Here is a 26,759-nt window from a genome sequence, read left to right on the forward strand (position 1 = left end):
GGCAGAGTCTCTCAGAACTCCCTGCTTGCCACTACAGCCGTGTAACTAGCTAGCTTGCTTCAGGAATCATGTCTCTGCCTTCCAAGTGTTGGGGCTACAGGCTAGCCTATCCAGCATGTATATTCCTCACATAGTCGGCTTTAATTCAATAACCATTACGAAGTTGTCTAGGTGATATCTCTGTGTGCTTCTCTGTATGGGGATCTGGAGGAGTGTACACACACACACACACACACACACACACACACACACACACACATTCTGTGTTTATATGGCAGCCACTGAGCCATGTCCCTGACCCCTGGCAGACGTCTTCCCAACCTTCAGATTTCCAGCTATTGTCCTGGAAAATAACTTAGCCTCCATTACATTTGACTTTCGAAATTGTAAAACAGAGGCAATTGTGAATAAGCTCTCTGTAGGATTATTAGTAGGAATAAATTACTTTATGGCTGGGAACTTCCTACATACTCAAGCCATTACAAAACATTAAATGCAATGGCGTAAAATATGAAGATAGTTGCTGGAGGGAGACAGTTATTCTCTGTGTTCCAGAATTTTCCTCTAATGAGAAACACAGTGCATATTCTAAACTGATGCCTGCACAGATCTGCCCTTACCGAATGCAGACATTGTTGAGTGTGGGTTGAATATAAAATCCCGTGGCTTTCCAATTGGAGGACTTTATATTTTCTTAGATTACGCTCTTTCAATTCTGCTTCATAAAAGCTGGGTAAATTATAAGGACCAGTTTATAGAGATGGAATTACTGACTGAATCAAAAAGTTTTAAAACTCTCATGACATTAGGCTGCTAAAAGCTCTGGAGGCTCCTAATTGGAAGCCATTTTCCTCTATTAATTGAAAATGAGGATTTTTATCTTTCTTGCAATTCCAATAAACTACTCAACAGGCCTGTGTGTGAGAAAGTATAGTTGAAGACTTGATAAATTGATTTTTTTTTCCTTTACTGTGAGAGTTAGTTGAAGTCTTTGCCTTACCATATCTAAAAGTTTCCTATATGGAATAAGCTCATAGTTGAAATGTGAGTGGACTTACAGATAGGTCATGGGCACTGGGCACCCACAGATCTGTGAAAGCTGACTTATGACAGAGCCGACATTCATTGTGGGCTGATTGAAAACATGGTCTTGTCAGGAAAAAGTTTCAGAAAAATAGCTAATATAGATGGGGAATAGAGAAAGAAAACTGAATACTTACTCCATATACTACAGAGAAAGATATAGCACAAGGCAAGAAATGTCCAGAAACAACACAAACCACAACATAGAAATAAGGCAGCTCACCACCAAACATGATGCAGACAGCATTAATCATAAGAAAAATCTCACCAAGTCCAATATTAAATTCAGCATCTTCAGTCCAGTGAGATCCATAATCAAGAGTGAAAATACAAGGGGAGTGAGGACGCTCATGTTCATGGAGGAGGATTTGCATCTGCAACATGTCACTGTGCCCCCCAATGAGTAACTGTAACCTCACACGTAGCCTAGTGGGAAGGTGGAAATGGGGACTCTGGAAAACTCATCTGTCCTCAGTACCTGCTGCCGTATTTCCATCAGTACTTGTAGATCGGAAGCAAAGAGCTCCTAGGTTGGTGCCTACAGTCACGCTTAGTCCTGCAACTGGACCCTTCAAATCCTGGGTCACTCATACTTGTCATGGGAACGTGGTAATACAGCCACCTGCTCTTAACCACGGAACCCTATGCATGGCCCAAGCCCAAATGTACCAGTCGGAAAAGGTGAATTGAACGACAGGGCCGTCACCTATTGATTGCCTCTGGCAGCCTTAGCCCTGAAGGTGACGTGCAGTCCCTATAAGGACTCCTTCTAGGGATGTGCAGTCCAGGGAGTGGTCCTTCTTGCTGTTGGAATTCCTGGGAATGATGTTTTCCAGCTTTCTGTTTTAGATATCTACAGTTACATGAAGCTACATGATTTCGTTGATTGGTTATTCAAAAACAATTGCTTGTAATATTTCTACATGCAGTATAGCGTGTTAGTACATTAATCACTCTCCACTTCCTGATTTGCTGGACTTTTCAAAAGAGGCATACTGAACCCATATATAATTTTTATAGTCTTATAGTCTTAAACCAACCATAATTTTGGAACTATAACAGTTTCACATGATTACTTACATTTTTATGTTACTGTATGAACTTTGCCCAAATTTTGCTTGAGGATTTAAAACAACAAAAAAAGTTTGTTCACTAGTGGGTTGGTTTACAGTTTTCTCATCTTACTGGCATTGCCTGATTTTTATTTCAAAACTATGTATTAGCATATAAAGAGATAGAAATTATCTTTTTCTTTTAAGTTGTCACAAGTGTAGTTATTAACTACACAGGACTCACACATGGTGAATCACATGTGATATGAGATACACTAGGTTTTAGTGTCATTTAAAGGCATGTATCTTATACATTGGAACAATATACTCTGAGTTGAATAACACATATTAAGGTTAATTTCATCGTTTTTCTGTGCTAATATTTAAAATGTAAAATTCTACATGTTTGTGCATTCGAATGATACATATAACTCACATTTTGTCACTGTTAGAAAATTTGAATTCAGGGAATAATTTACATCTCTCTTGAGAATCAAGAATAAAATTGTTAATTAAAGCCACAGTTTTAGCAGTTGATGAAGGGTTAGAAAAGAACAGTCAGGAGTGGAGTGGCTACTCTTAACCTGCACCTTTTAAATGTTAGCCTGGGAAGTTCGTCCTTGTGATTTCCCAAGACGAAACGTAGTATCTACTTAAGTGAGCAGGTGGGGATGAGAATGGGATTCGGGTGGAGTGGAATCTTCACTCTAATGGCCCAGTGAATGGATATCTCTAACCTGAACGCAGCCTAATAGTAATCACTCCCGTGTAATTACATGTTGTTACTGTGTAGAAATGGTCCTCAAGGAAGCTTTGCTTGTTGGGGACTTTCAGTAAAGGATGGCTATTACTATATAGTGAGATTTGATGAATATCATTGACCTCAGCCCGTGCTGTAGAGAGGAAAACAGTATGCAGTGGTGATTAATAATAGACTTAAATCCAGTGCCATAGGTAACATATTTGATCCACCAACTATGTCATATTGAGAGGGAAGGCAAAAGTGCACAAGGCATGAAATATATTTCTTCTTACATGTGAATGATACTGTTTCTTTGAAGAATGTAAACATTCTCTTTGATTTTATATGACTATATAAAAATATGGATGCTTCAGTGAAAAACAAAAATCATTTTACATTGGGACAGTATATACTCATCTTTGGCCAGGTAAACAACAATACTTTTGTATCTTTATTCATATGTGTGTTTTCAGAAAACTCAGTAGCAGTAAGAAATAATTTTCAACCACACGTTTTGAAAACATGCTTTCACATAAGACAGGATAGTAACTTTCACATAGGACAGGATAGTAACTTTCACATAGGACAGGATAGTAGCTTTCACATAGGACAGGATAGTAGCTTTCACATAGGACAGGATAGTAACTTTCACATAGGACAGGATAGTAACTTTCACATAGGACAGGATAGTAGCTTTCACATAGGACAGGATAGTAGCTTTCACATAGAACAGGATAGTAGCTTTCACATAGGACAGGATAGTAACTTTCACATAAGACAGGATAGTAACTTTCACATAGGACAGGATAGTAACTTTCACATAGGACAGGATAGTAACTTTTTGATATCTTTATTGCTTTAATGACTTCAGCATCCACTTTGATGTAAAAGAGGAATGTATGTGTTTACTGCTTCTAGGAGTGCAGTATCTTATACTAAAAATGTTCTTTCTCAGTATTTCAATATGAGTTAAATTGTCGCTTATGTTTTCTGAAGTTTAGATCATATAAGAATTGACAAATTGTTGATATATCCTTTTTTAAATATCTAGAACTCTTCTTAGCTTAGAAATGGATCTTTTATTTTTGTCATTTTAAAAGCCCTACCATGTGAATAATTGTATTAATTCAAATAAAAAATAGCTCATGTTAAGAATCATTTCATTTTTAAAATATTCAGCATGCTTATAAAATAGGCACATAGTTCAATTTTATTTATCATGTGCTGTTTAACTTGCTAATGCTCCCTTGGACGCAGACATTGCTGTCCGGGCAAGAATGACAGAGAAACAGTAAAATAGCAGGATCACATCCCATTTTCAGGATCACAGCCTGCAGGAAGGATCAGATAGTAAGTGATCTAAATATGTAAAATAAATTATTTGTTAGATAATGAAAGAGAAAAAGTAAAAAAGAGACATCGGGAAAGCTCAACTATTAGAATGCCCATACAGTTGAAAATAAAAGGATTCCACTGAGCCCTATGAGTGTAGACATTTGAGGGAACATCTGAAGGTTCAAGGGGATTCTCATAGATATCCATCACCAACCAGGGACCTTGGAACCAGAACATTCAGGAGAGGATCCCTGCCCTACTGCAGTCCCATGAGTAAGGTGAGGCCAACAGGAGGATGGATAAACCATGCAGTCAGACTTGTGCATGCAGTATTCTGAGATGGCATCATGGGAAGAGCTTTTGAGCCAAGAAAAAGAATTGTGATTTGGGTAGGAAATTAAGAAGGGTTGGGTCAGAGACTTTGAAACACATTTTAAAAGCTCACTCTTGATTGAGCCCAAGGTCGATCTGTTCTTGCAATAGTATTAAGCCATGTTCAAGTAACATTCCACTGTTCAACAATTTTTAAAATCCAGGTTATATGCATACATTTATGTATATATTCATATATATTATGCATATATGTCATAATAATAGACAAAAAAGAGAACTTCAATTCCCGAGGAAGACCATGGGGTGGTTGTAGGGAGGACATGGGGCATGGGAAGGAGTTTGAGAGAGGAAAGGAAAGAAAAAAAGTGAAATAATTATATTTTAATTGAAACTTTTAAAACATAAAGACATTGCCAGGGGATTTCAAACTAATGTTAAAATAGTTCCTGCTGGGAAGAAACTTGGGCAGGCTGAGAAGTGCAGTATGGCACCATAGACTGTAGTTCTATGCGAACTCACGAAAATGAGATTCTCCCAGCTCGTGTTCGGAAAACAGTGTGACAAGAGAGATGCTGTTGGGAGAAGGGAGTTCAAAAACTTTTCAGTGAAGAAAAGATCTAATTTGAGACTGAAAGAACAAATGAGGGTTAATTAGTTAAGACGTTGGGGAGCAGTATTCCAGCATTTACTCTGCACCTGGAGAGATTGCAAGTTGAAGAGAATGTCACACACCATATGAGGCCAAGAGATGAACGGACAGGTGAGCTGGACAGAAAGGGCTGTAAAGGGCTCTTCACGGGAACAGGGACGCTACTGTCTGGCCAGTAGAGAGCTTTCCAGTAGCCTGAAGGATCACCTTCAGTGTCAAGAGCTCAGAGTCCATGCATATAGACAGGGAGGGCTGCAAGATCTCTTGCCGCTCGTTGGCTCTTACATCACAGAAACACTTCCAAGTGGTAAATGTTTTCCAATTAAAGAGAAAATTACAGAAAATTCCATTAGGGCTTTAGACCTTCTTGTCTCTAATTACACTAGAATGTGCAGATGTTTTGAACTTGAACCCGCTTTCGTAGAGTTGGTTAATGACACTTTATTACATTTGTTTGAGAAACAAAGCTAAGATCCAAATTATTTTGGCACTTTAGCTGGAAGCCTGAGTAATTTCGTAGAGTAATAGGCTTTGGGGCTACCATTTAAATCCCATTAAGGATTTCTGTGTAATCTTGGAAAAAATACTATAAAGCTATATGGGCTACGAATGATGCTGCAACATGAATTCTCAGTGTTACCAGCCAGAGAGTAGACTTCTATATGAAGCAAGCCACTAGCCCAGTTCCAGGGGACACCTGTACAGAGTGGGTAGAACTGGCCGTGCTGGAAAGAAACAACTTTTTTCTGTATGCTTTTCTTTCTTCAGGGGAATGTCAGTTGGGCAGAAGAAAAGGACTAAGTTAAGGAAAGGATATTGTGTTTTTCCTTTAAACCTTTCTTTTCTTTTTTTTCTTTCTTTTTTGAAGGTGAAATATACATTGTTTTAATAAATATACATATCACAGCAATTGACTTTCTTCAAATGTTTGAAATACCAACAGTGGATTATTACTGACTGGGGAGGTAGGTCAGTAGTTCATGGCACACACTGCCTTTTAAGAGGACGGCAGTATGGTTCCCAGCATCTTTGTTAGCAGCTCACAGCTACCTGCAACTCCAGACTGAGGCCCCACACCTACTTCTGTGGACAGCTGAGCTCACACACATATATCTACTCATAAACCCACGTACATACACATAACTGAAATTAAAATAAACCTAAAACAAAATTACATAAAAAATAAAAATCCAGAAACCCACTTAAACGTTTGCTGGGTATGGGAGCGCAAATTTGACCCTATTATAAAAGTCAGAGACATGGAACTCCAAGAAAACCCTGGCTAGTAAGACTAAGTCCTTACTAAACTCTGGTTTCAACTGAGAGGTCCTATTTTAATAAATATAATGGACTATTGAGTATGATTTAGGGAATTAGTCAAGGGCGCACCTACTCATATATGTGTAGGCATGCACACACATGTGCATCTCCACACATGCAAAAACATGCATAAAATATGTATACCTCCAATATACACATGAGTATGGGAAGAACATAAAAAGAATTATTACAAGAATAGGCTAGGAGGAATGGAAGTGGACTGACTCTGGTAGTATTTAAATTTTACAAGGTCATAACCATTTTCATTTGTAAATCAGAACCAGAAGAAATCAGTCATCTACACCAGTATAGGAAAATTTAGAATTCAAACAATTCAAGGCTTACAGACTTAATGTTTATCAGAAATTCTGTTTCTTTTTAAATTCATAAGAAATTCTTCATTTTACCAATACATGTATTTTCCCGCTGTTTGCACAACTCTCCATTTGATGGGATGGTTTTATCCTAGGAATCCTAAAGAGTCTTTTGTTTTTTAAATCCAGTTCCTGAGTGAATTCAGGGGGAACAAAACTTAAAACTCCAGCCATTCGTGTTCTTCAGAGAATGGCCAACTGGTGCAGTAGCTCTTCCAGAAGGAAAGCCTTTTCTTGCACCTCCCTCTGTAAGGAAAAAAAAAATGCTGCAGTTGTTGGGCAAGGGCGAGCAGTTGATTTGGAATGAATCAGCCAAAAATGTCCCAAACAAATTAATAGCATAGAAACATCTGCTGCTGTTTTATTAGAGTCTCACAGAAAAACCTAGTTTGCAAGCTGGCGTTGGGAACGCTTTGCTTTACGCTGAACTCTTAGTGTAGCTGCGAAAGGCAATCAGGACCATATGTCTTAAGTTTTTAGGTCCAAATTTCTCTGCATCTCACTCCAACCTGGGACAGTCATTTGTAACATGAGCGCTGAGTTATGAAACCCATTTTTAAAATCAGAGTTTCTTTTAGCAGCATGCTTGTGAGTCATTGAAACAACGGGATTTGCATCTCTTTTCTTTGGCTATTACTACAGTTTAATTTGCAGGTCGTTGTAGTTCATATTCATCATTATTTCAATGATTTTGGCTGTAGCTCACTGTAACACTTAAATAGACAGAATAGCATTAATCATGGATTAAAAAAAAACACCTAATTATGGTCCAGGAAAAGCTTCTGAATTTTCGTGGAGATGAAAACCATGTAATAGCCTATGAAATAAATGATTTTGTACAACTAGTTCACTTAAATGTTTAGCTAATTTTCCTTTCAACTCAACCCCCATGAGAAAAGTGGACAAATCTATTTTCAATATCAAGAAGCCCCCACATTTATTGTTATTGTGTCATTATGCAATAAGGGCTTTGAACATGAACGTTGGTAATATTTCTAGCCGGACTCTAGCAATTAGTTCTTGGCTGTGGATGCTGGTGATGGTGTGACAGGTCCTTTTTCCCTTTTCCATTCAGTGTCTGAGACTTTTGTCCCTCTCGTTTCTGGTGTGGCCCACATCCTTGATATTAGTCTTTATCTCCATAGGCACACATCCACGGAGACACATCCTCACATGCATCTGAGCCAGCACACACGCATAGACAGTATGCATGCATTTAAATGCTTAAATTAAACGTCAGAGGATAAATCCATCTGTTTGTATACAGCAAACTTCATTTTCCCTTTGGTCCTCAAAAATGTGAGGAAGTTGCCCTGTAACTTGACTCTGTAGCTTTTGTGATTTTTTTTTTTTTTTAGCCACTTGCTATAAGTTACTTTTATTCAGGTTTAATGGCTCTGAAGTCAGGGTAACATTTGCAGCTGCCTTTTATGTTTAGTGAAACCAAGTAGCATTTTTTTTTTCAGTATAAGGAGTGACAGACTAAAAACTCCACAATGCCTTGGTTTTCCCTATGGAAAGAAAATTCCTGTGCTGTTTGTCGTCTCCCAGTTTCCTGTGCTGGCTGTCATCACCCGTTGCTTTTCACTTTGGGGAGATACCTTGTTTTAAATCTCAGGTTGCAAAAAGGATCCAATACCTACAGATAATCTAGAATATTGCATGGTTTCTATACAAACTCACTTAAACTATCAGGTATCCATTTACATAGAAAAATAGTAACCAAGATGAATACAGTTTCCTTTTTGTCCCTTTAGGATTTCAGAATTCTTTTGTTGCTCTAGTTTGAAATTGAGTCTCTCAATATTTTAGCCCAGGCTTGTCTCTAACTTAGTGCTGGGCCTCCAGCTCAGTTTTCCGAGTACTATTAGTACTGTTCTTGGTCCCATTACATGCTTCGTACATTACTCTGCTATAAGTAGTTCTGTCAAGGTCTGAGAAAAGTAACGCGGTGTTCCTAGTAGATACCAGACTAAACAGGTAAGCTGTTTGTAAAAATCTAAGGTGTTATATGTGAATGATGCCATAGTTTATCACATAACACACATGGGAATTATCTATAAAATACCAAGAGGAAGGGATTCTAGTGACCAAAGGAAGTTTTGACACTGAGCCTTTTTGGTTAAGAGTCCAAAGGGTGCTGAGTATAAGGGGGAAAGGCCAGTAGAAGATGAAACCCATCAGAAGACACGGGGACTCTTAGCATAGCTATAGCCTCCTGTTAGCGGAGTTTGTCTGGAGGAATGATCTCAACAGTTCCTGTTTCTTCTCTTTGCTTTCTTTCCCATTGCCTTCCTTTTCTCTCCTGATCCTTTAAGTGGGATGAAGGAATGGGTACTTGGATTCAGTGATGTCTTCCCTGAGAATAGTTTTGCGTTTCCTTTTGTTTTCGTTTGTGTGTGTTTTCTTCCCCTTCTCTCAGTACAATTGGTTCAGCATGTGTTGGGGGAGGGGTGGTCATGACGAGGTGCAGGGGGGTTTTAATAAAGATTCTTTTCCTAAAGGGGGGAAGGGCGTGAGGGAGAAGTGACTTTGAAGTGTTAGTTTTTAAAACATTCCCACTGGCAAAAAACTGAACAACTGTTGTGGTTTCCTTAATTATGATATACACAAAAGATGTTCTAGGGAAAGAAAGAAGCTTAAACTAAAGTGCTTGAGAAATAGGACTTGCTTAACTTGATTTAGTGGAAATATTTGTGGTGGGGGCGGATCTGAGCTTTCTTTAAATTTCATTTTTTAAAAATGTTTGCATTTGTTATAGAATTGATCCTAGAAATACTAGAGAGTAATTAGTCAGAAGTCTATAAATAATACCTTGTGTTACTTCCAAATCGGAGTGTACAAGGCAAAGTGAGCGGGAAAAACCTCCAAGGCCTCGACCCTACAAAAGTGCAGTAGATGTATGCGGGAAGCTGGGAGCACAAGACCTGGGCTTCTCCAGGGAGGAGCACAGTAATTGGGTGTCCAGTGCCAGCTGGTCATCCCTGAAAACATCCATACACAGAACACTTGACATTATATGGAATCACAGGCTATTTTTATATATGCATTTGTATGTCATATTGTATATGCCTGCAACAACAATTAGTGGGAAAAAAAGTGGCATGAATTTGAAGCTGAAGAAGAAAGGGTTTATGGAAGTTTTTGGAATGAGATAGAAAAGGGAGAAATATTTTAATTAATTATATTACATTTTCAAAGCTAAAGGAATTAGTGTTACAATTTCTGTGGAAGTACTAGTGTGTGTGTGTGTGTGTGTGTGTGTGTGTGTGTGTGTGTGTGTATGTGTGTGTGTGTGTGTGTGTGTAGATCAACCCCAGATGTCCTTCCTCAGGCAAAAAGGTATCTCACTGGTACCAGAGGTTTTGTGATTCAGCTAGGCTGGTGTCCAGCAAGCCTCAGGGTTGCTCTGGTCACTTCTTCCTTATCAATGAATTTAGAAATGTGTGTCACCTCTGGCTTTTTATATGGATGCTGGCACCACAAATCTCACGTTTGTGTAACAAATATTTTACTACCAGAGCTCTAGTCCTGACTGGCTTCATTGCAATTGAAAAGGTATTTGAATGTACTGATGGATTCATTACCTTCAATTAAATTTGAGAAACATAAAGTTATGAGGAAATGGGTCAAGTTATGTTCTTTATAAGACCGAGCTTTGTGGCCCCCAAGAGGCACAGGAATCACATGGAATCAGTTCATATTTAGAGGAGGACATCACAATATTTTTTTTAAATCAGCCTAGCTGCTACCTAGCAACACATGGATTCTGTCTGTATAGTTTCAAAAGGCTTTAAAAAATGTGTGTGCTTGTTTAATAGTTGCCCACACTCAGGCATTGCCTGAAGATTTTCCTTGGTTGGACATGCTATGCCTCCTTATCTCTTTTCCACTTCCCACATTGTCAGGTCTTCCTGTGTTGCTGGCTTTCTAGTCAGGATTGATTTTTATGGGTGACTTATTTCCCTGCAGTCACTTTTTCATCCTGTGTTCGGAAACTTGACTTACGGGGAAAACCTGAAAAAAAAAAGTTATTGCAAAATTTGTTTCATGGAGTATTCTCAGGAACAATCCACATGACGATGTGCCAAGCCTTCGAAGATCACTAGCTCATGGAAACTATCATAACTACAAGAGAGTATCACAGAGACGAGATCTTATGTGTTATACGCGATCATCATTATGACTGACTTGCCCATGTCATACCTTATAAAAGGAAGTGTATACTGGAAAGAACCTTACGAGATGCGCTATCTGTAAACAGTAGCATAGACAGTGCTTCTGGTGGTGGAGAGTGCCACAGGCCTCTCCCTAGAATCTGGGGCATAAAACTATCCTGTAAGCTTTAAATCTTCTATTTGTTGAGTTCAAAAGAACTTTGAGGGCTTAGTAAACAAATCAGGAGCCTCTTCAAACTGTAGTCTGGTTTCGTTTTGTTTTATTGCTTTTGCTCAATAATAGCTCAGTGAGTCTGTCCAACCCCTTCAACATGTTTTTTTACATACTCGAAATACTCTTGTCATACCGTGGGAAAGAGATATTCGCGACCTCTGCTGCCCTCTCTTGATTAGGAACTCTGCAGAGTGTTTCTTCTCACGTTAGTGACCTTCATGTCTAGTTTGTGCCTTTAAAAGAAAGAAGAATGGCCTTGTCTTGGAAAGCCCTTTGTTGACACTCTTGCAGGTAGGAGCGCGGATGGCAGTGCCTGGCATTGCTGTGCAGATGGTCTTCAGAAACCGTCATCCTTCAGAAAGAGAGGAAAGCTGAACTAACCCAGGAAAGCATGCTTTTTTGCAGAAAATTAGCTAGAAGACTGAGACATACTTTTGAACGTTGCTCTCAGGTCTCTTGCCTGTCCAGCTCTTCAGCTTCTCATGCAAAGCTCTCCCGGCTTCAACTGCTTAGCCTTTTGAGTCATTTTATCTTCCTCTCACAGTAATGGAAGTAATGACCAGAAAAGTGGCTGCCCCTCTGAAAGGACATAGCATTTATGATGTGTTTTTAAATGAATCCAACTGGTGTGAGAGGAATATCTTTCAAATGTGGTTTACCGTGATCACCCTAAAACTTCATACAGTGGCAGGCAACTGGCAGATAGATCGTCAGGAGTACACAGGAAGTATTTCCCTTCCTTGTCGCTGTATGCATCCCATCTGCAAACGTATCGCCAGATGTTTCCAGAACATCCCAGTGTGTAAATAATTTAGAGGCACTTCATCTGCGAACCACTTTTGTTCCTATTTGTTGAACAAACAATGAACATGATTAAAATAATGATTTATTAAAAGTGGCATGAAGATAACATGCCATATGCATGATTCTTCAGTTATCTTTGGATATGTTATCTGTGTATTTACAACTCGTCACTTGTTTTACATTCTTTTGTAATTTATATTTTCCAACTTAAATGTTTATATAATGGAGATTTTTTATTTTGCATAAATACCATTTGTTAATGACAGAATGAGGATAGAATTTTAAAAAACAGCTAATGAAAAATAACATTGATTTTAGGTTTTGATACTAATAACCTTTCAGGATTTTTTTTTTATCTTTAGTTTTGTGTATGCATATGTGTCTGTGTGTAGGTTTGGTCATATGAGTGCCTCTGGCCATGGAGATAAGGCCAGGGCACCAGGTCCCCCCAGAACCGGAGTTACCAGATGCTAGTAAGCTATAGACCTGAGTATTGGGAATGGAGCTCAGGCCCTCTGGAGGAACAGCAAGTGTTCTTAACAACTAAGCCAAGGGTCTAGGCCTCAGATCAACTTTTTTTTTATTAACATGTTTTCTTTCTGAGAAATACTGAGTAAAACTGATACTGTAAGGTTTCTGATTAAAAAGATGAACTCTAAATCTTATATTTTAATCCTAGAGTACTAAGAGACAATTTCATAATTGAATATTTACTGAGCAAACTTTCAGCCAGACAGCTCAAATATTAGGCATTTTCTCATCCTACCCACAGTCCTTCTTATAATTCACCTATGACTTTTCTTGACCAATTTCGTTAGCAAAGTCCCTGACTTAACACAGCATGCCAAGTATATATGCTGGATGCTTAGTAAAGAAGGGGAAAGCTTTCAGAAGAAAGTAACCGACTCATACTTCCTTAGAACAAATGGTAGATTCAGTTGGCTTCTCCCCGCAGTAGAACCCTACACATCTTTCATATTTTCCTTTCCGACAAACGGGGTCAAGGGGAAGCTGTGAGACTTTGTAGCGAGCAGAGAGAATTCCCAGAATGTCTCACAACCTTGAGCACAATGCTACTCTATCACATCATGGGTTTGGGAGCTCCAGGAGATAAACCATCCCAGATGCGTTTATCCCCCCGTCATCCAGCGGTTCTTGCCTCTAGGACACATTGCTTCACTGTGTATGGAGAGCTGTGGTCTCTCTTCCCAGCTTCCTGTGCTCTGCAGTACCTACCAGTGTCTTCCCTCCAGACGAGTGCTAAGTAAATCCCCATGAGTAATCTCACCTGTAAGAACTCAGTTAGGGAAGCTTGCAAGAGCTCTGAGCTGCTCTTCACAGACATCTCACTGAACTGAAAATTCCCAAATTGCTCTACCTCTGGGTGACTGGATGTTTTGACATGTCTGCGTTTCTATACGTTTGCCCAGTTGGAGATCTAAAAATATATGATGAAATTCCTTTTGATCTTCTTTGTTGAACATCTGAGAAAGTTTACTTAGCATGTGGTAACAATTTTAATTTGGGAGCACGCTGATAATAAAAAGATGTTATGTGCATGCGTGCATCCACAAGTTAAAAATGAGTTCACGTCTTATTTGTTCTCTGCATTGAGCTTGCCCGACTCTGTTGTAATAAACAGGACTATTAAGCTTGTGGCTTTTGGTAAGTCAGTGCAAAGTAAACAAAGTCTGAGTCAATCAAAATTTTTGATATTATCTGCCTGGTACCTAGTAATTTTATGTATTTCGGGCATCTGCTGTAACATGCTTATTTGATACCGCAGTGAAAATATCATTTGTGTGCCTCTGAGCCACATGAATAGGTAACCTGTTTTACAAATATTATGAATTGCTAACGAAAGTCATTTTAAGCAAAAAAAAAAAAAAACCCTCCAAGTTATAATACACCATATGCTATACTTTGAAAAACAATTTTTACACCCACGTCAATTTGAGAGAATATTTTCTAAATAAAATATTCCCTCTTTATCCTGATCCCATATGTGAAATGTGAGGCGAATTTTTATACATTTCTTGGTGGTTTGATTATTTCAAGTGTTTAAAGGGTTTTTTTAAGAAAAAGGAAATTTTAAATTCTAATATTTGATAGCACATTGAATTGCTGTTTTCTGTTTCCTTATATCATAAATCACTAGATTATTGGCTTTTACAACTATTTTTGAGTGTTCATGCATGGAGTACATGTGCCAGAGCATATGTGTAGAAGTGAGAGGATTGTGTGTGGCTATTGTTTCTCCCTTTCCCATATATGGAATAACAGAACATAAGTCAAGGTGGCTTGGCTGCAATCACTTTACCCCCTGAACCATCTCACCCACCCAAAATAGTCATTATACATATGAACCAAGCCTTTTTCTGCTTCCTTGTGTTTTGTGATCACGTGTAAAGTATGCCTTGATTCAAAATTGAAAAATTCTTAAGGTTAATTTATTTACCATTTTCCCATAGGAAAATGTTGACATGGAGAAAGACTGAAAATTGAAAATGGTTTTATTCTTTTTATATAGAATCAAATATTTAGTTACTATACTGGTTATTCAACCGTTGCCATTTTGCCCGGTAAGCCCTCTGCAGCCTGTCTGAATGCTTTCTTGTTATTTCTCCTTAGTTAGCTATGCTCTGTGGACATTCCCTTCTGTCCTGGAATAAACAGAGAAGCTCATCAGAAGATGACAAAAATGCTATTCTATGCAGTGTTGTGGATGCCCGTGCCCTGCTTCTAACTAAAGGCCGGATCTTGCCACATACATGTTTAGAACAATGTGGAGTTTAACATAGAGATAATAGGACAGTTCTGAAAATATCGAGTTGACAGGGTGGGGTTTGAACTGTCTATGGTTTGTTCCTTCTGGTCTCTCCTTTTGCCTGTATAATATTCTCTGACTCACAGTAATGTTCTGGGATCACTCTGTTGTATGCCTGAAACCACAGACAATACTGAATCCTATGTTTTTCTTCTAGATGTACATCTTTAAGGAAGCTTAATTTATTAATTAGGCAAGAGATTAAATAACAATAATTGGCAATAAGGAATAAAATGTTTTTCTTCTAGATGTACATCTTTAAGGAAGCTTAATTTATTAATTAGGCAAGAGATTAAATAACAATAATTGGCAATAAGGACCGTTAATATTTTATAATTAAAGTATAAATATGGTCTTTCTAAATACTGTACTTTTAAAAATCTTTTTTACTTAAAGGAAGTACTTTACAATTTTTCTTTTAGAAATGCAAATTTCCAGCATCAATTGTAATGTAGGGCCATGAACCGTTAAAGTAAAAGGTCTATATCATGCAGATTGGGACAATGCCCCAGTAAAACTATTCCTAAAATGGCCATTGAGTGAGTAAACTGAAGGTAATATAGACAGTGTGGAAACTCTGGGCAAAATGATGACTCATGTCCATGCAGGACTCAGAGTGACACACAATTGCAAAGCTATGAAGTCTTTAATTTTGAAATTGGATATTTTCAGAGTAGTGTTGGCTGGAGGTAACAGACTCAAGGAACCAAGACTTTTATGCCTAGAAGCCTTTTGTATTCTTTGACTGACAACTGGTGTCAAAATTTAAAAGACACATGATTCCCTAAACTATTCGAAGGCTTTTTTTCAGAGCATTGTAAGGGGTTGAAAGACCAGAGGTCATGATGGAGTTAAAACGATCAAATTATGAATTATAAACTGTGATAAAAGTTTGGAGTCTCTTCTAAAGATGGATGGTAACCAAGTCAGTGAAAATTTTCAAATATTTATTTGGTCACCACATTCTTTTGCTTTAACATTCATTCATTCATGCATGCATGCATGCATTCATTCATTTAATGTATGTGAGTGCACTGTCACTAACAGCAGAGGAGGGCATCGGATCCCATTACAGAAAACTGTTAGCCACCATGCCGTTGCTGGGAATTGAACGCGGGATCCCTGGAAGAGCAGCCAGAAACGTAATCATTAAGCGGTCTCTCCCGCACTGCACATTCTTGTTACATAAAGATAGGACGGTTTGAAAAGGCTGAAGGTTTGAGAAAACAAACATTAAATATTTATGTCACAGTCACATTTGAAAAGATGTCTTTAGGACAGAGTTGTAAGCTGTATTAGGATTGAATGTGACGGGGCTTTGTAGTAGATGGAAGGAATGTGAAGGCAAATTGATAGAGAAGCGAGAAGCAGAGTTAATACGAAAGAATTAGGAGGAGCAGGAGTAGAAGCTGGGTACAAACAAACAAACAAACAAACAAACAAACAGAAATTCAGTTTGAGACGCAGTTTTCCTAAACTAGATGATGTGGAAATAAGGATATTTATCTGGGTTATTCTTAAATTATTTGAGGAATATTTATGGTCTGTGTTCCTAGTTTGCTGTACCATAAACTTGAACATAAGTGAGGAGAGAGGCAAACAGAAAGATACACACACACACATACACACACACACACACACACACACACACACACACACACACACAGAGCGAGAGGGGGGCAGACAGGAGGGAGGGAGGGAGGGGGAAGGGAAGTATATTGATTCTGTATGAAATTCCAGTTATTGAATTTTCATCTCTCATCGCTCATTTCTTTTATATAAATATGACTCAGGGTCGTAGCTCATCAGCTATAGTCAGCCACTTCTTTATGTTTTAATGTTTGCATCTGATAATTGCAGGGATAATAAATAATCAGCAGACCTTGGCTAGCTAACTCTTTAGTTTCCTGCTCATCACTCCTCCTCTGACATGACTGGTGTTATTATCATCCTCTTGCATAGTGAGGGAGGAAGAGATGGAGACAGTTTACCTTGCCTGAGATCTCACTGCAGGGAGAGATGGGGTTTTCACTAAACTCAGGCAGTATTTGTTTCAATATCCATCTGAAAGACTTGAAAGTTCAAGGACACGGAATGTAGCTGAACATAGGACAGTAGTGTGAGGCTGCCCTGTCAGTCACAAAGAAGCCTTTTCATCACACAGGAAGTAGAGGTAAAGAGAGAACAGGAAGTGGAGCCAGGTTATTAACCCTCAAAGGCTGCCCCCGCGTGCCCTGCTTCCTGTAGCAAGCTTCCATTTCATGACGGTTCCTCAGCCTTACCAAACCTCCCCAACAACCAGAAATCAGTTGTTCAAATACATGACCATATGAAGAACATTTCTTATTCTAACACCTAACATGGGTAAAAACCTCAATCTGATATCCTACATGTAAAGAAACAAAGAATTTAAAATTTCTTAAATCCAACATCACTTATGCATCATTGTTCTTCGTGAATGCCTTTCTTTTGTTGGATATTTTTTTTATTTACATTTCAAATGTTGTTCCCTTCCCTGTTTTCCCAGACATAAGTCCCCTATCCCATCCTTCTTCTATAAGGGTGTTCCTCTCCCCATCCACTGCCCCTCACCACCACCTCCCCGCATTCCCCTACACTGGGGGATCCAACATTGGCAGGACCAAGGGCTTCTCCTTCCATTGGTACCCTAACTTTTTGTGCATGGTCAGAAGTATGCTCTCTCGCCAAACTTCTAAACTTGTCCTGAAGGCCCGCTGCAGCACTCCCATTAATAAGGGAGCGCATCGTGTAGAACAAACCTTCACTTATAAAAGCACAGATTTCTAGGAAGCTTTTTTTGTGAGGTACACTCGCTTTATGAGATGTACTGAAAGCGTACCTCAGTGGGTGTTGTCGGCCATTCCTCCTGTTTTGAGAGAGCATGCTGACTCCCTTCCCATCTTTTTTTTTTATGTAATTATAAACCATGTTTTTATTTGCATTCCCCACCAAAGGAAAACGACTTTGAAAATTCCTTCCATCTTTCTTTAAATTCCTTGTTCTTTGAGGTTCCAAATGCAATATCTGGCTTCCTGGTTTAGTTTGAACCATATCTGATGGCCAGCCTCTTCTAAAAGCTGTGAAGTTTTTGAAGATCTCTATCGTGCGTAAGAGTTCACGAATCAGTATGTTTCTGCACCTCGAGGGCACGGTAGTTTCTGACCTTGCGTTTATGTTAAGAAAAATCCTCTTACTGCATGGAGACACTTCATATATACAAATGGGGTTACTTCAGTGGGTGTTTGAAGTGTGAGTCAGTGCTCCGACTTTTATCCTGTTTCGTTATTTCTCTTGGGTAATTGATCTACTTTGTACTTTGGGAGCACAGTTAGATCTGAATATTATTGTTGGTGTTCGCTAGTTTTGTGTCACTGTGACTGAATACCTAAGGTAAACAATTAAAAGGAAGGAAGTTTATTTTGGCTCACAAATGTTAGAGGTTTCAATCCATAGGCACTTGGCGCTGATACTTTGAGCTTGCTGTGGTATAGTACATCGCGTTGGGAATGGTGGCAGGCCATCTGTTCACTTCTAATCATGGCTAGTTAATAGAGAGGAGGTAGAGGAGGAAGGGATGTAGGAGAGGGGGAGGTGGGAAGGAGCTGATGTCCAGTCGCTCCTTCAAATGCATGCCCCACATTGACCCAACCACCTTCCTTCTACTGGGTCTTCCCATCCTCAGATTTCCACTGAATTCCAATAGCTCTATGGGCCAGTTACTAAGTCATTTGTGTAAGCGTCTCTGAGAGACATTTAATCTCCAAACAATAGCAGCATTAGAAGGAAATGGTATATCCTCCTGTGGCCAAAATTTGTTTCCTGCAAAGAAAATATAAATAGTACGTCAATCCTTTGACTACATGGCAGACTTTGAGGTGAGTAATTTCAGGAGCGGTTGCTGTCTCTTAAATCTCACTGCCAGTGCTGTATCGTGGATGTTTAGAAACAGAGTTTGGGAAGAGCGTGCAGAATGAGTCATTTGGAATTATTCCTGCTTACAAGTCCAGGAACGTCATCACTGGTGACGAATGTTCAGGCAGTAGTCTGCTGCCCTTCTCCGAGCTCAATGGTAGATCCTGTTTGTGGCTCTGCCTTTTAACTGCCCCTCACAAGCAGCCTAGGCTGACTTCCCCTGCTTGTAAAATTAGGGGCCCTTTCCACACCATCATCAAGACTCGAGTTTATGGTCTCGATTTATAAACCAGAGTTTATAAATCTTTGTAGCAACTGTTATTAAGTACACCAATAATATTCAGAATGGTTTTATTTTATGTATTTTTTCTGTGACCCTCATAATAATGAACTAAAATAAGCATAGTGATGATGATATTTATTATTATTATTATTATTATTATTATTATTATTATTATTATTATTTCAGTGTTCCTACAGGCAGAGAGAGCTAGATGACCTGTCCCAGCTTCAGCTGGCTCAGGCTAAGGAGAGGGGTCAAATCCCAGCGCTCCTTTCCTTCTCCTTATTCCTCAGCAGCACACCCAGAGCCTTCCACTCTAATTTTATTTGCTGGGTTTTTGTGAATATACGACTAAATAGAGGATAAAAAAGTGATTTTTAACATTCAGTTGGTCACAGAGACTTGCTGGAGCCCATGAAAAAGGATATATTATTTCAGTAACATTTGGCATCTTCCTATGGATGACTGAGGACCTGGAGATTTTTGTGAAGAATGCTACCTTCCTTTCTCAGGTTTCCCTTGCCAGGTCTACACTATAACCTATTGTTATCATAGGCAGCCTGTATTCTATCTATTATCATACCCTAGAGCTGAGCACAGAACCCAGACACTTGGGTCAACGCGTTGCCCAGAGAAGACTCTTGCCCTATTTATATAGACACAAAAGCAAAAAATGAAACACACCTCAAAGCACACTGTCAGCCCCTCTACCTGCACTTAGGTTCCAAATTACAGGGAGAGAATAATCAAGAAATTGCAGTGAGAGGTGCATGTCAGAATTATGGGTATCATGGTCTCATAGAGTCTCAAATTATAAGGACAATTTTTGATTAGTATATCAGGTGTCAGGCTCTTTCTAAAACCAAAAAGAAAACCTCAGTTCTTCAGGGCACTCCATTGTGTGCGTATGTATTCCTGTATATAACCTGCTCAGTTTTTCTGCTTGACTCACCCTTTATACCTCCCTGCTTGTTATTGTCTGTTCAACTCCTGCAGCACTTGGATGCTCCCAACCATGTGGCTGCATAATTAGTTGTGAAATTGCTTGTTACCAAATTCTGCAACTTCAGCAGCTGACTACCTAATAAAGGCGCATTAACAGGTAAAGTAATAAATCATATTTTAAAACTCGCAACATTTCCAGGAATGACAGGATGATGAAAACACAAAGCAACCCATTCCAGTCCAAAAATGAAAACCTACCCAGGTTCCTGCGCTGCCTAGCCTTGTTTACAGAAATGACACCTACCATCATCAGCGCATTCAATTATGAGACAAAGTCTATCAGCGTCTCTCGGCGCCACACTTCACACCAGATGGTAGGGCATCATCTCCCCACAACGAGGTCTCGGGATTCATGCGATCCCGAGAAGCTGAAACCCTTCCACATGAAAGTCAACTCCCCAGGGCTAGAGGAGAGCTGAGCTCACGGCAGGCAGATGAAACCCTACGGGGTTCCCTGTAGCACAGCCTGAAGCAGGGTAACATCACAGTGGATAGGTGGCGAATTCCTGCCGCTGGGTGCGTACTCTGGACAGCCGTCAGGGATGGCTCGGCTCATTTAGAGCTTTACTCTTGTCATCTCCCAGAGACAAACTGGCAGGAGCAGATGCGAAGGCTAGGAACGAGCAGCCACAAGAGGATGGTGCACGCTGATGATTAGAATAATTACAGAGAACATTGTCCCGTAGCACTTTGATGTATGGATTTCTGATCTCTATCGCAGGCTTTCAAGAATGGTGGGGTGCCTTCTACGGAGCCAATTTATAGGAAAGGGGAAACAGGCAGATAAGAGGGAAGTGACATGTTCAATAGCAGGTAGGTAGCACTCGGTCAGAAGGGGTTCATGTGTCAGCAGAGATAGATGCAGATTTTCCGGGATCCGAAGTTCATAAAGATTACAGACTATTTAAAGAAAGATAATACAGTACCAGAATGTTCAATTAGAGGTGTCATGCCATTGAAGTATTAAAGCTTGAACTTCATTAGACATGGGATATCTACCCAGTCCTCCATATCGGCTCTTGAAATTGGTATCTGTCTCAAAGACAGAAATGTTAGCGTAAAGGCTTTTATAGAACAACAACGAGACTTTGCTGTTTGACCTTTTTTTTTTTTTTTTTTTTTGAAGCAAAGGACTATGGGAGCTCTGCTAGGCTACTTTTCCACTGAACATTTTGAAACTTGATATGAATTCCTTTACTAATCGGAAGAACATACAATGATAAAAACCATTAAAATGGTGTTTCTCCCAATTCTTTACTAATGGAACAGGGTTCCCCCAGTAAGAGAAAATAGGAAGGAAACTAGCAAGAAGGACCCCAATGGCAACAAGTAAACCGGGAAAGGGCCCATGGTGGTCTGGTTACCATCCATTCTTGATCCCGCCCTGCGGGCAGACCCTTGGTTTTGATCTTTTGTATCTTTCTTTTCTGCACCAGATAAGAATGGAGGATCCTCTCAGTAGCATCAAGTAAATAAATGCATGCTCGGTTAAGCCATTCCCTTAGTGTACAGCTGTGAAGAAGGCTACTCATGGCTCCTTTGTGTCGATGGTATTGAAGACGAGGGAGGTAACTTCAGTAGATTGGGATGGCTTTCCCTTCCCGCTCTACCTCTTGGAATGGTTTTCACATGCAAGAACCCGGAGTGATAGCTACCAGCCCCTTCCCCCTGAGAGAAAATAAAATTGGTGAATATTAGAAAATGGGATGTTAGGGAACCATGGGCCCTCAGATCCTTATGGCTCCCACAGCAGACAATTCCTGTAGCTTCCTCACATTAGGTAGATCCTGGCTTCTTGTTCTTTGTTGCTCACTCAGATCAACTGAGGAGTTCTGGTAATGTGGGGATTTTTTTTTTCTGATAGAAATATTTAAAGTGACACACGTAATGCTCCAAATGCAAACCTAGAAGAATTATTAAAAAGGCAGGTAGGGTGGACTCTAGTACCTAAATATTTTGGTAAACTTTGATCTCTGGACACCAGATTTAGTTTTAAAAGTGTGGGGGGGGGTGAAGAGGAGGAGAAGAAGGAAAAGAAAAGTAGAAAGGCGGTCACATTTGAGAAAGATTGTAGAGTTTACCTTTTAGTGTCTCAACAGCCTCACTGTCTTTGTGAAGGTCTATGGTGGGTGGGCAGGGCTCAATGGAGCAGAGCCTAAATTTGATACACAGGTTTTAAGAAAGCTGGGATTTTGTCAAAGGCCTCTGTATGGATGCCGGGATAGGTCAAGATAGTGTAGAAATTTGGCATGGAATGGCAAGAACTTACAGGGTTGAACTTGTCAATTCTGGATTCATGGAAATGTGGGCTGAAAATGAGACTAGAAGTGGGCTGCATGAAGAGCTCAGCTTAATTGAATAGGGGAAGATTTTTCTCAAGTATATTATCAGTGGGCTGAAAGTTCCAATGAGCTCAAGAAAATTAGTGTTTTTCTACTGTTCTAGACAACGAAGGCTAGGGGGCAGTTCCCTAGTAACTAAGACCATAGCAAACTGGCCCATCATTTACATTTTAAATATGTGGTTTATTTTTATTGATATGTGAAATATAATCCATACTGCTTTAAATGTCAGTCACAAATCACCACTCTGAACCATTACCTCTTTATTCCAAGGTGCTGAGAGATCATGGGAAAGTCTTCATTCTTATTCATTAAAAGATTGCTCCACACTTGAACTCTAATTTCATTCCTAAATTTGAGCCAAAAGCTAAAGTCAGGTCCAAATGAATGCTTTTGAAATATGAACACTATTATCAATATCAATCCCCGACCTTATTTTTTGTTATATTTTGTCATTAAAACCGATAGCCCTACCTTTATTAACCCTATTGCCCTGAGACACAAGACCAGTGATGACTTGTTGAATGTCAGTTACGTGTGGTCTACTTCTCTAGGTTTGCCAAGATCACTCAACGCTTATTAGAAATAGATTTCAGCACTTTATTCAGACTTACCAAGAGGAGTTTATTATTTTGGATGACAATACTGAACGTTATGTCTTGCTGTTTGGCCCAGCCGACACTAGATTAATGAAATGGTTCCATTCACGAGTCTTTCCAGAAGCATTTACCTGCCTGCGTACTACTAGCTGTGGTGTTATTAACATTTTCTACTGTACAGCCTTGTGTGTCTCATGGTGAAACATTGGGAGAATTATGAAATTATTGAGTGTTCTGCTCATATCTTTCTCTAATCTCTAGTTCTGTCATTGTATACATTTTGGAGTTGGTTATGGCAATGCCAGTGTTGTCAATTTAAACAAAGAGACTAAAATCTTGTTACTGTACAAAGCAAATGGTCTAGAATATTTGATCTTTTTCTTTTAACCAAATAAGGAATTACCGCTAAGGTATGGTAAATGGTTATGTAGTTTGAAATTATTTCTAGTTAAAGCAGTATAATTCCTGTCTTCATAGGAAATCTATTACACTAAATATACTAAATACCTCCAAAATGAGCAAGAACAATTTCCTACAAAAATTGAAAGATGAATTTTGGTATCAGCATACTGTTTCCTTGACAAAATAGAATACTGTAAGCTCTCCATTGGTTTTCTTTTTAATGCTGATGATTTAGTTATTTGAGATTAGATTGGTAGTCTTATTAGGTGTGTGTTTGTGTGTGTGTGTGTGTGTGTGTGTGTGTTTGTGTGTGTGTGTGTGTGTGTGTGAGTCTGTGTTACATATACAATGTAGAGCAACAGATTAAAAGAAAACCTCCATCCCAGTGGAAGAAGTTATGATAGTGATGTGTTATGGATGAATTCATTCTCTTTAATAAATCAGCACTATCTTGCTTCTAAAAATCAGTATCAGAGTGTGAAAAGAAAATTCTATTTTCAACTAAACAAGCATTCTTGCAGCTGACAGTAAGAGACCCTGTGTTATTGTTTATTATTCACATAAGAGGATGACACCAGGAGTGGCCATATTCCAATGATCTTGTGACAGTGACCCACTGGTGCATGATTACTAACTCTGTTTGATCATTCCTTAAATAAAACTGCAGCATCAGTGAATTTCAAATTGTGTTCCTGCGGTTCCTCAAAAACAGGGCCATGCGACTGCCCAGGGGACATAGCCTCACTTCTACCAGAATGAGTAAAGAAAAAAATGGAAAGGCAGTCTGCAAAATCATCGTTTTATTCATGCTAACTGTGTGACTCTGATACAGACTGTAGTTCATAATCCACAAGTAGGAGGGATAGGCACGGGAGATTTAAGGGAGTGGAGAAGAGGGGAACAGAGCTCCCATTGCATGAGAATGCTGAGGTGGAAGGAGGCAGGCAGGGGCGCAGGGGAACAGGCAGGAGATGAGGAGAGGAACAGGGCACATAATGTAGGGCCAATGTAAAGGACGTGTGACAGTGTCGTAACAAAGTCTATTTATTTCTATGTTAGTTATAAGCAAATGAACAACAGAAGAACATCACTGGTTAAGCAGTGTCCACCCGGGAGCTACATAGAACTTTTTCACTTCTTAACTATGTGATGTACTACAGAGGGGTTCTAAGACTTATACTTCATTTATAAAATGATAATAGATGATGAAATTGTAAGTAAATAATATCATAATACAAATTATAAGGGCCAAGGCCAATATTTGTGGGAGGTTTTCCCTACCTTATTTAACCTAGTCTAGAAAATCCTTCACAGGTACACCCAATGGTTCATTGCCCTGGGGATTCTAAGTCCTGCTTAGTTGATAGTCAAGATTGCCTACCACTACTCCTCCACTGTCAACTCAACACATGATGTAAGGCCATCATCTCTTTATATAGATTTTATATACTCAGGGTGATTTCTTAAAAGTTCAAATAAGAAACTGCTTTATGGTAACAAACACCTCATGGAAATAAGGTAAAGATAAGTTGATTAGTTTAATGATTTTGTGCATGAACAAAGTTTTTGCACAGGGGACATTATGAAACAAGTGTCACTGTCTCAGCTACCCACACGATCACTGTATTGGACAACAGAATTTTTGTTGGCTCAATATATGTTACTATCATGCAACCATTTTATGTTCATTCATAATTACTTAACAGAAAGGAATAACATATGTAAATGTTATATAATATTGTAACCAAAGTAAGCAGGCAGTGTAGAATCATCAGAAGACATTCATACACTACTAAACAAGAGAAAAAACATAGAGTATCTTATTCCATAGAGAAGTGTATACACACACTATATATATATATATATATATATATATATATATATATATATATATGAACCCATGCTAGCACTAGTACCTCGGTTTTCCCGCCACCAGGATCTCCATTCAATAGTCGCCAACCCTCTGTTCTCTTGTGGTAGGAACCTGCTCACATTCTCATTCCCAGTCATCAGGCCCCTGTGTTTAGCTCTCACAAGTCACCATAACCCGGTAAAATCAAAACTCTAGAGGCTTGAAATTTATCAATCAGATTCATATCAGTAAATTCTCAACCCACAAAACATCCACACAATGAACTCCAAGCCAATGGATATAGATATAAACTGCCCACCAGGATAAGACAAAATTGCCCTGTAATAATCCATCCCTTATAAGATATTCAGACCCACCTGTGGCTGTTTAAAGCCATGCAGAATCTGGACCGTCTTTCTCTTCCTCCATCTTCCTTCTCTTCATCTCCCTGTCTCTATCTCTCTGTCTCTCTGTACTCATCTTTAAAATTCTTAGCCCGCCTTCTTTTCCCACTGCCCAACCACAGGCTCTAGCCTTATATCACCTGCCTTCACCCGTGCTCAGACCGCAATCTACAGAGAAGAATAAAACAAACAAACCAACAAGCAAAACAGTGTAAAGTGGGTCGTTGGTGCACACAGACTGCACACTCCCGTGTCTACCCTTTGGGTGTGTGCTTGGATAGAGAATTTGAGCATGTGCAAAACGATGTAGGATAACCAAGGGAGGGTTAGCTGCTCTTCTCTTTCTATAAAAGAATACCCTAGACAAACAGTTTAAGGGGAGGGGTGATATATACTTTGGCTCACATTGAATAGCACAGTCTTTCATTATTTTGGAAGTCGGGGCAACAGGAATTTGAGGCAGCTTGGAACATTGCATCTCTTGTCAGGGAGCAGAGAGCCAACTGTGCTTGCTGTCTCCCATTGACTCAGCCCAGGACTGCAGACCATTGGCACACCTCCATAGAGATCAGTCGACATCTTCATAGGCTTGACCAGAGACTCGTCTCCTAGATGATACTAGATCCTGTCAAGTTGACAATCGATATTAACTACCTCAGGAAGCTAGAAGGCTTTTCCCGAGCATATGACGAATAAGCTATACTGAGTGACTCCATTTTAACTGCTACCAGCTGTCGTGTGTGTGGTGTGGGAGTTTTCACCTATACTGTCATGGCGGCAAAATTTCACAGAATAGAGCACTTCTCATGTTGGACTTTCAGATTAGAGACCTTACATCAGAAGTATATAATGTGTGTTTACTTAGTGGGTTTCCCCTGCAAACAAATGCAAAGAATGTTGGCATAAAGGATGCTAATTTTAGTATGTATAGGAGTAATAAAGCAGTTTGGCACCAGATAAGATTCACTGCATGTAGATTCTGTGGAAAATTGGGTAACAAGTATGTGTTGAATTCTTATTCACAGTCT

At 39.3% G+C, this 26,759-nt stretch overlaps 1 protein-coding gene across 19 annotated transcripts in view; it reads left to right on the plus strand.

Moving 5' to 3' along the window:
• The window catches only part of Robo1 (roundabout guidance receptor 1), a 1,040,826-nt gene that overhangs the window by 837,322 nt on the left and 176,745 nt on the right, over positions 1-26,759 (plus strand). The window lies entirely within an intron of this gene.

The sequence above is a fragment of the Rattus norvegicus genome, chromosome 11 (genome assembly GCF_036323735.1).
Source record: "Rattus norvegicus strain BN/NHsdMcwi chromosome 11, GRCr8, whole genome shotgun sequence".
NCBI classification, from domain to species: Eukaryota; Metazoa; Chordata; class Mammalia; order Rodentia; family Muridae; genus Rattus; species Rattus norvegicus.